The sequence below is a fragment of the Nelumbo lutea genome, chromosome 3 (assembly GCF_056320005.1).
Source record: "Nelumbo lutea isolate HS-2025 chromosome 3, American lotus-T2T, whole genome shotgun sequence".
In the NCBI taxonomy this organism is placed as follows: Eukaryota; Viridiplantae; Streptophyta; class Magnoliopsida; order Proteales; family Nelumbonaceae; genus Nelumbo; species Nelumbo lutea.
Window position 1 is genome coordinate 25105759 of NC_142686.1, and position 9348 is coordinate 25115106.

A 9348-nucleotide genomic window follows, 5' to 3' on the forward strand; every position below is an offset into this window, starting at 1 on the left:
TTTGACAAGTCCATTTGAATTTCAGTATTAAATCATCTTTTACTTGGTAAACTGGGGATACGGCATATTTTCTTAGGAAAAAAATACAAAAAAGAAGGTGAGGAGAAGGTAAATTGAAACATCTTTTCAACCATCTAGAAATGTCACGGATTAGAGAGGCCATTCAAATCCGCCAAAAGATGCCTGATACGTTCTGTTAAAAGGGGTTGTACCAGCTACTGATGTATGTGGTACTAGACTAACAGTTAGTTACTACTCACACCCAGCTCAATAAACAACACGTATTGGGGCAACCCCATCTGTTGAGCAGGTTGAACGTTGAACCTAACAACTTGAACAGTTGCGCCACAGTGCTTCCTCAGTTTCTCTTTAGGTTCAACCTGCTCAGCTAGCAATGTTGTGCACCCATCATTCTCCCAGATCCAAAATCATCATCCATAAGTGGCCAAAAACTTGTGAATTTATCATAATAACAGAGAAGATGGAAATAGAGAATAAGGAGCAATGAGCCACGGCATCATATTTACATTTTTTGTCCTCCTGCTCACTTTGGAACATCCTCTGCCTTACTGGCTTGCATGCATGAATCACTGGGACGTCCATAATGGATGAGGATGAATGACTTCCAGTGAGAGATCATATTCCCTACCTTTTTATGCAAAACCTCTCTGCTGGTATTGAGATAAGCATGTCCTGCAACTCCTCCAGACTGACAGAATCTTCAAAAACCGGAAAAAAAATTATAAAGAAGCTAATTATTTTGCATGGAAAAAAGGAAAGTGAAATAATACAGCAAGCTTTGGAACCTAAATGCATCCTGTTCCGTTGCAGCCACTCAGTATCTCCAGTGTCCTAGTGTAACCTCCAGTTCTCTACCATGACCATGGTAGTATGGCTGAAATTGCAAGAGTGGTTTTTGTAAGAGCTGATATAATTATCTGCTATCTTTCCACCTGGACAATTCCCTCTTTTAAATTACTAAGCTAAGCAGAGTACAAAACTCTCAAGAGTCTGCAAGTTTCAAAGTGGTTTTTAAGGAAGCTTCTAAACCAACTTTAGGAATGTATAACACAGTTAATTGATGTTTGGAAACTTGTTGCAGATGACTAAACACTTTATTTGCACGCCTACAGAAAAGTAATTTAATTACTTGATTAAAGGCTCTTTAACTCTGCATTCCTGCATATATCATTGTGAAAAATGAATTTTACCACTCTAACAACAAGGACATATCGTCAATCATATTAAGAGCCCCAAAGTGGACAGAGGACACAAAACCAATGCCCAGAATATTTCCAAAATTGTCAAGGGGCTCCAGAAATTGTCTTTTCACTTTTAAAAGAATTCCTGTGTCACACATTTCACCAATATATACCAAGTATTACTGATCAAATATTGAGACGGAGAGAGAGAGAGAGAGAGAGAGAGAGAGAGAGAGAGAGAGACAATAAGTGTTGATATTTTGGAAATTTCCATTAGAGATGAGAGATGCTCCAACTAAAATGACCTAATTTTCCATTAAGAGAACCAAAAGGTTCTGAAGATACATCTATTATCTTGTATGAGACACTGACACTAAGCAGGTTTCTCATACAAGTAGTACAAAGTACCATTTTATTATTGTTTTGCATTCAAATCTGCAACCATTGAATTTCGGAAACATAACTATAATAAAACTTGATGGAGGATAAAGAAGTTCTGATGACGTTTTGGCCCATCTTCAGTCATTTTCATGATTTTGTAGGCTTATTTTCTACAAACTTCAATAGTTATGATGTTTGGTCTTGCTTACATCTGATCATCGTTACTGAGTCTGAAGTTGAGTAGTCAGTGCTCTGTTATGGTCAAGCCTTTTATGGCTCTTGACTTACTTTGATAATCAAGATTTAACTCTCTAAGTAGTACCATGGTGCTCTCCAATTACTATCCTTATGGTACCATCCATCATGCCCATGGTACACTCTCTAAGCAGTACCATAAAGGCTGAGGTTTTGCCAAATAAATACCAAATCAAGAAACTTATGCCAAGAGTCTTGAATAAAAAAAGGTTGAGAAAAGGATTAAATGGAGGAGAAATGCCTATGGACAGTTAATCACTTTAATGACCAAAGACAATCTCATTATACTTGAGATAAAAAATAATTATGTTTGTACAATGAGTTCTGATTGGGCACCAATTAATATGAATATGCAACCAAACTTTGAGAGGTAGATCTATGAAACATCATCATCAAAAAGGAAAAAATGCAAAGGAATTCTTATTTAATAGAAGCACTGGCAATTTCTGTTGCATGATTAGAGATATGAATGCTAGAATCCAATTCCAATATGAAGTCTCGGAATTACCAGACTACCTCTTCAAATCCCATTCAGAGAGAAATGTTACACAGATTATGGTACATAATGATAGCTATTTGGTTCTCATGAGAAAAATGAAGATCAATCCATAACCAAGACAATTGACAATAAATTTGCCACTATTTCAAACTACAGATTCACTAGGTTATGTTGATTAGATGAAAATCTTACAATGACAATGGAAGCACATTCCAAGATAAATTAACTAAAATGAAACAAGTTAGCCTTTATTGAGAAGAGATGTTGTAATTACATTTTATCCGTTTATGAATGACCAACCCTTGACAAGATGTAATTGGGAATTGTACTAAAAATAACTACTTATATGACTAGAGCCCTTGATAAAAGATAATCAGATAGGCCATATATTTAGGCCAACAAAGAGAAAGCAATGCTCTTACCTTACACCACTACAGATCAAAAACAAGGGAGTACAGTTCAAACATTAAAATAAACGAAGTAAGGACTCCAAATCATACAATCTCTCAGTAGAACAACACAATTTACAGAAACAGCATATGTGAAGAGGAAATGAATTGAAAATCATGAAAAACAATACCTGTTATCCCCAAGTTTTGGACGTGTAAAACCTGCTCCAAGATCTTGTAAGCCTATTAAAAAATGTCTTTGTTACAAGGTCGCACAAGTAATAACTGGGTTGTGTTACCTATCCAAAAAAAAAAACTGGGTTGTGTAAGGCATAAAAACATGGTAAAGCCTAAACATGTAATAAGTTGCAGAATACAAGCATACCTCCATTTACCTTGTCTGCTTCTGTATCCATATCCAAACGCAGGTTCTTACATCACCAAGCACAGTCGTTACCTAATAATGACAAGTAGTGCTTCATACATGTAAGCACTTTTTTTTCCTAATTCAATAGTCTCCACATTCTTGCACTCATTCTGTTTTCGGAAATGAAGCTTCAATGCAATGCTTCCATTACATAAAACGCAGAGTCAACCAAGAATTATGCAGAAAGTGGTCTGGAAAGTATAAAGACACAATTATAAGCAAATAATATAAAATTTTCAGCAGTTCGGTAACTGGTGAAATGGGTTGGAATCTGCGTGAGCGTGATCATATACGAATTTCATTAAATCCCAACTCAGAAAAACGCATTGGAGTATTCGTAGACCTCTAGAAGAGATATCATCTAATAAATATTCAGCTACTAAAACAGCATAAATGTGTCCATTGGGGAAAATTTTAATAAAAAGGCAAGGTTGAGACCGTTTACCCTGAGTGCCCAGAAATTGTATCGCGGAAATTCTGGAATAATGGACGGCAGCTTCAAGTTCAAGGACTGTGTTTGAAACTCCAGGGACGGGCATTAACCACCCAAGACAAACCATCGCAGATTGAGCAGAGACAATACAAAAAGGTCTCAGCTCCTGCTCCGCCAGAGAGATGGAGAATAGCTGGGGCTTTATTGCATGGCTTCAAACAGGCCCAAATCCAGACGTCCGTCATCTCGGCGTCGCCCCTCTACGCTAACCGCCGAATCTAACTATCCGACGTGTCACAAGAATCAAGAGAATCGACGGAGCGAGAATGATGTATCACTTATAATGATATTAAAAGAATACCCAAAACAAGTCTCATCGTTGTCAAGATGGCCGAGTTGGTCTAAGGCGCTAGTTTCAGGTACTAGTCCGAAAGGGCATGGGTTCGAGTCCCATTCTTGACAAGCAAGTATTTTTCTCTTCATGCTTCACACTTCTTCTGATCTATATTTGGAGTAGCAGTTTTGTTCCATTTTTTTATCCAAATTTAAATTACAAAAACATTTCTTAACAATATGAACACATTCTCATTTCAGTGTATACAAAAATATTCTCATTTTAGTATTGCTGGGATTCAAGAAAGCCCAGCCTCACTCTGGTACATTTGGTATTAATTCGGATTCAAATCGGAGACAATGGTAGAAGTTAAAAAAAGAAAAAGAAATGGAAAGTCTTTTTTAGAAAGACTTAAACTTGAAGATGACATGACATGACCATCCATAGTGCACTGTTCGTGTTTATCGAACAACGAAACAATTAATACTGGAAAGTTGGAAACCACAAACATTCTATAGACAAAACAAAACTCAAATAGTGGGGATGCTCTCACTCCTTAGTCCTAGGGTTGGGGTTCGGAGTAACATGTTTCTTACACTTACAGCGTCTCTGTTAGTCGACGACTGGGTGAGCGGTCTGCTCTCAAAATTCAATATCGGAAAATGATGAAGAAGCGGCAACAATCTTAGGGTCCGATCCGCAACATGTGCCCATCAGACGTCGGACGGCATGCCATCCTATCTTGTAAGGTAACTGCACGCAACACCGCACAAGGGACGACGGGCAACAAATGCATAACACGCATGCCCTCACCATACATTCAATGACTCGATTGCAACAACACCCTCTAACTCTATCCTGTCCTGTAGCAGTAACAACAAAAGAGGAGGAGGAGGAGGAGGTGGTGGTGGTGGTGATGGTGGTGGTGAAAGTGGCAGCTATAGCTGTTGATCCCATTTTAAGAGCATCACTGGCTTGCTTTAATTTCTTCGTAATAGAGGTTTGGATTTTTTATTTAATTACTTGATAGATAGAAAGAAAGAAAGCAGGTGAAGGTGGGGGTCACTTCACTTTTGGTAATGGGAATATGCCTCACCCAATGGCAATGCCCTTTTTTGTTGGCAACAATTATTCAAATGGATCGATTAGTAGAGCTAGCTATTTTCCATCCATCATAATCATAATTAAGCAAACATGCTATTTAATGTTAACCACCTCATAACTAATGTATCAAAAACCAAAACTGATGGAGGGTGATTTGGCTCGACCTTTTAGCTCAGGCCCTACCGCCGTACCATAGGAGGGCTTCTTGTCCGACCGTCGTACCAAACAAATCTACAAATTGCAGGCATGTCCTCTCGCCACGCCTGTCACCTTTAGGAAGGCGTCCCACACCTGACAGACACGTACCTTGCACGATGGCCCTGCGCGTGCCACCTCAGCTCTGCCTGTAACGGCTATGGCAGACTGACAGTGGCGGTTATACCTGCCCTGTTAGAAGTCAGAGGGCCGAGAGAAACGGAATTCAGCTATAAGGAACTTATCCTCAAGGAACAAGGTATCTGAAATCGCTAGCGCAACCTACACTCTTAACATTCGTTCTCTCTTTACTTCCTGTACACAATACTAACTTAAATATCGGAGCGTTCCCATCGGAAAACCCCTCGAGAGTTCATCCTCCTTCCTCTCGTTTCAGGTACATCTCAGGAGCCACGCGAGCGTCAGTTAGGAGTGATTGGATTGTGCTACATCATTTCGCGTCGTCTATGGGAATCGCTTCAAAAAGCCTTTCTCTCTAAACTTTTTCAGTTCCTTCTTCTTCTTTGAAACAATCTAACGCTCATGGCTTCCTCTAGCAATGTCAGACGAAGCACGGAGATGGATAACTCCAGGGAACAACCCCAGCTTCCTACTATCTGTATCGAACAGTTCACCGTCCCTCACAATGGCACCTGTCATCGCCCCACTCCCCGCTACAGTCGGAACGACGTTCACTGAGCCTTCGGTCGTGCCCCCATCGGCCAGCTCGAACCATTTGGAGGACCTGGTGCAGTGCATGAGGGCCATGCATGCTCAAATGCAAAAATTCCAACAACTTCAACTCTATCAACAGCACGTACTGCACCAGGTCTCCCAGTATCAGTATCAACAGCAGTTCCCCCACCTGCCCCAACCTCAGCTTCAACAGCCTCAGCTCTCGCCTCAGCGCCTAGCTTCGCAGCAAGCCAAATCTCGCCGCCAGAGCGAGCACTCCGACCGAGGAGAGGCCCCCCAAAATCTCCCGAAAAACCAGGCCTCCCCCCACGGCAGACAGGAGAGACCGGCTACCCCGATCTTGCCGTGGGCAGATAGGTCGGGAGGACCCCAACTCAGTAGGTCTATGTCACCTAGATAGTCGAAGTTTGGAACCCCGATCCTTGAAAACCGGTTTGAGATCCTGGCAACAGATTCCAAGCAGGATCCTTCTATCAGTAGCCATCAACAACAGACCAGGCTACTCCCTGCGCAAACCATTCTGGATAGCGCGGAGGTGAGCAGCACGAACGTCGAGCCCATCAAGAAGCAGAGATGTCACCGCCGAGCTCGTCGATCTGTCACCCGCGATTTGCCTGAGCTCATGGGCAAAGAAGAGGTAGGCTCGGCCAAAGCCAAAGCTCCCCTACTCTCGCTTCTGTCCCCCTGTCTTCCGAACTCCTGGCAATCTCGATGCCCAAGGATTTCAAGCTCCCCCCTCTTGATAAGTATGACGTGTCGTTCGACCCGAATGATCATGTGCGTGGCCTTCTCCACTACTTTTAGGGGAGCAGCCCACACGTGGTACCGAAACTTGGCGCCCGGGTCAATAAGAAGTTGGGTGCAGTTCACATAAGCTTTCACGTCCCACTTCGTCACCAGCAAACGGTGCTCGTGAACTGAAGAAAGCATCTTCAACGTAGCACAAAGAGAGGGAGAGTCCATCCGGAGCTATATCAAGCGGTTCAATGACGCTTGTATGCAGATACCGCGCCTGGACCCCGTCGTACGCCTTGCTACAGCCAAGAAGGCATGATGCACAAAGAGTTCAAGTGGCACATGGTCGTCAACCAACCTGCGACCATAACTGAGTTTCTGAAACTTGTGGATAAGTTCATAGCCACCAAAGAGGAGATCAACCCGAAAAAAAGAAAGAGAGAAGGAGAGTCTTCCAGTCAAGGGGACACCCGAAGAAAAAAGGAAATAGTTTGGGGTGCAAAGCCAGGTCAATTGTTCCGAGCTCCTACACCAGACCAAGCTGATTACACCCCACTGAATGCGAAGCAGGCCAAAATCCTGATAGCGATCAAGGACGCCCCATACGTGAAGTGGCCACCCCGTCTGAGGGGGAATCCCAATGAAAGAAATAAGAGTTTGTATTACAGTTTTCACAAAGACCACGGTCACAGTACCAAGAGTTGTAAAAACCTCCGTGACGAGATAGAGGAGCTCATCCATCATGGATATTTGAGAAACTTTGTACAAAATAATAATAATAACAATAGCAATAGAACAAGTCGGCAAGGGGAACACGGTAAAGATGCTCCAGAGTCTAGCAGCAGGCTGGCCGAACAACCGCAAAGGCAGCCTCCGGAGGAGAGGCCAGTTCGGGGGACCACCCACATGATATTGGGAGGATCGATCGTTGTGGGTTGCACCTTGGCAGTAGCTCGGACGTCAATTCTTGAGGCCATCCGGGAAGAGCAGAACCCCCCAAAGCGGCCGAAGACGGGAGATCCAATTTTCTTTACAGAAGATGCGCGAGGGGTCCACTACCCCCATGATGACGTACTCATAATAAAGCTAAGAATCAATGACTTCAAGGTCAGGCGCGTATTCGAGGACTCAGGCTGCTCAGCCGACATCCTCTTCAAAGCTGCGTTTGACCAGCTTCAGTTGCAGAGAAGCGATCTGAGGCCTGCGGACACCCCTTTAGTGGGCTTCAGCGGAGAGGAAGTCTACCCCATTGGGAAAATAACAATACTTGTAGAGATCGGCACATGGCCTTGTGTGGTTGGATTCGAACACAACTTCCTGGTGGTAGCGACCCCCTCTCCCTACAATGCCATAATATGTCGATCGATCACCCATGTCCTACGGGCGGTGGTCTCCACTTACCACTTGGCTATAAAGTTCCCAATAGATTTCAGTGTGGGAGTAGCACGGGGCGACCAGCTCGAGTCCTGCAAGTGCTACATTGCCGCCCTAAAGGTGAAAACCAAGGTGGCCGATGACCTCGAATTGGAACGACCCATGGAGCAAGGCGAAGAGCGAGCCGCACCCACGGAAGAAACAGTCATGGTCCCGACCTCAACAGCAGACCTAGCTCGGACGCTTCAGATCAGCGCTTCCGTCCAGGAGCCCCTACGATCCGAACTGTTAGACCCGTTAGACAGAAGAAATGCAACCTAGCCCTGGAACGGTGGAAAGCGATCGACGAGGAAGTCGAGAAGCTCCTCGCAGCGGACTTCATAAGAGAATTCCACTACCCGAGCTGGGTAGCCATCCCGTCCTGGTAAAGAAGGCCAACGACAAGTGGCAAATATGCGTCGACTTCACCGACCTGAACCGGGTTTGCTTGAAAGACTGCTTCCCGCTCCCCAGAATCGACCGTTTGGTAGACGCGACCTCAGGGCATGAGTTGCTAAGTTTCTTGGACGCCTATTCGGGCTATAACCAGATCAAGATGGACCCGTCGGACGAAGAAAAGATTGCCTTCATCACGAAGTTTGGCCTATACTGTTACAAGGTTATGCCCTTCGGGTTGAAAAACGCAGGGGCAACCTTTCAAAGGCTTGTAAATAAATTGTTTGCGTCGTTAATTGGCAGAAAAGTAAAATGCTATGTAGACGACATGGTCGTCAAAACTCAATTCTCACATGAATTAATACAAGACTTGCATTTTGTTTTTGAAATTTTGCATAAGTTTAACATGAGATTAAATCCGAACAAGTGTGTGTTCGGTGTGACCTCAGGTAAATTCCTGGGATACATCGTTGACCGATGCGGCATTGAAGCCAACCCGGATAAGGTTAAGGCCATCTTAGACATGAGATCACCCCGTAAGTTGAAGGAGGTCCAGAGGTTGAATGGCCACATAGCCGCCCTGAGCCGCTTCATGTCCAAATCGGCGGACTGCTATCTGTCGTTTTTTAAGACAATCAAGAGCAAAGGGTTCAAGTGGACCCGAGACTATTAGCTCACATTTGACGAGCTCAAGAATTACCTCGCTAGTGTGTCGATCTTAACCCGGCCCGAGGAGGGCGACATTTCAGAACTGTACCTCTCAGCGAGCGATGAAGTGGTCAGTTTGGTACTAATAAAGGAAGTAGATCGGGTCCAACGACCCATCTATTATGTTAGTAAAGTATTGCAAGGAGCAGAGACGAGATACCCGGAGATAGAAAAGCTAGCG

At 43.7% G+C, this 9348-nt stretch overlaps 1 long non-coding RNA gene and 1 other non-coding gene across 13 annotated transcripts; one reads left to right on the forward strand and one right to left on the reverse strand.

Annotated features, from left to right (window-relative positions):
* Positions 1-3908, reverse strand: LOC148863712 (uncharacterized). Of its 12 annotated transcripts, none has more exons than XR_016110243.1 (5): positions 3599-3908; positions 3112-3344; positions 2918-2969; positions 807-895; positions 1-719 (listed from the first exon to the last, which is right to left on the reverse strand). It is a non-coding gene; the product is annotated as an uncharacterized LOC148863712 (long non-coding RNA). The 12 variants fall into 12 exon arrangements; XR_016110237.1 differs by having other exon boundaries at positions 2918-3025; XR_016110239.1 differs by having other exon boundaries at positions 807-953; positions 2918-3025.
* A 59-nt stretch (positions 3909-3967) lies between these two features.
* On the forward strand, positions 3968-4048 carry TRNAL-CAG (transfer RNA leucine (anticodon CAG)). Its single transcript has one exon. It is a non-coding gene; the product is annotated as a tRNA-Leu (tRNA).
* The last annotated feature ends 5300 nt before the right edge of the window (positions 4049-9348 follow it).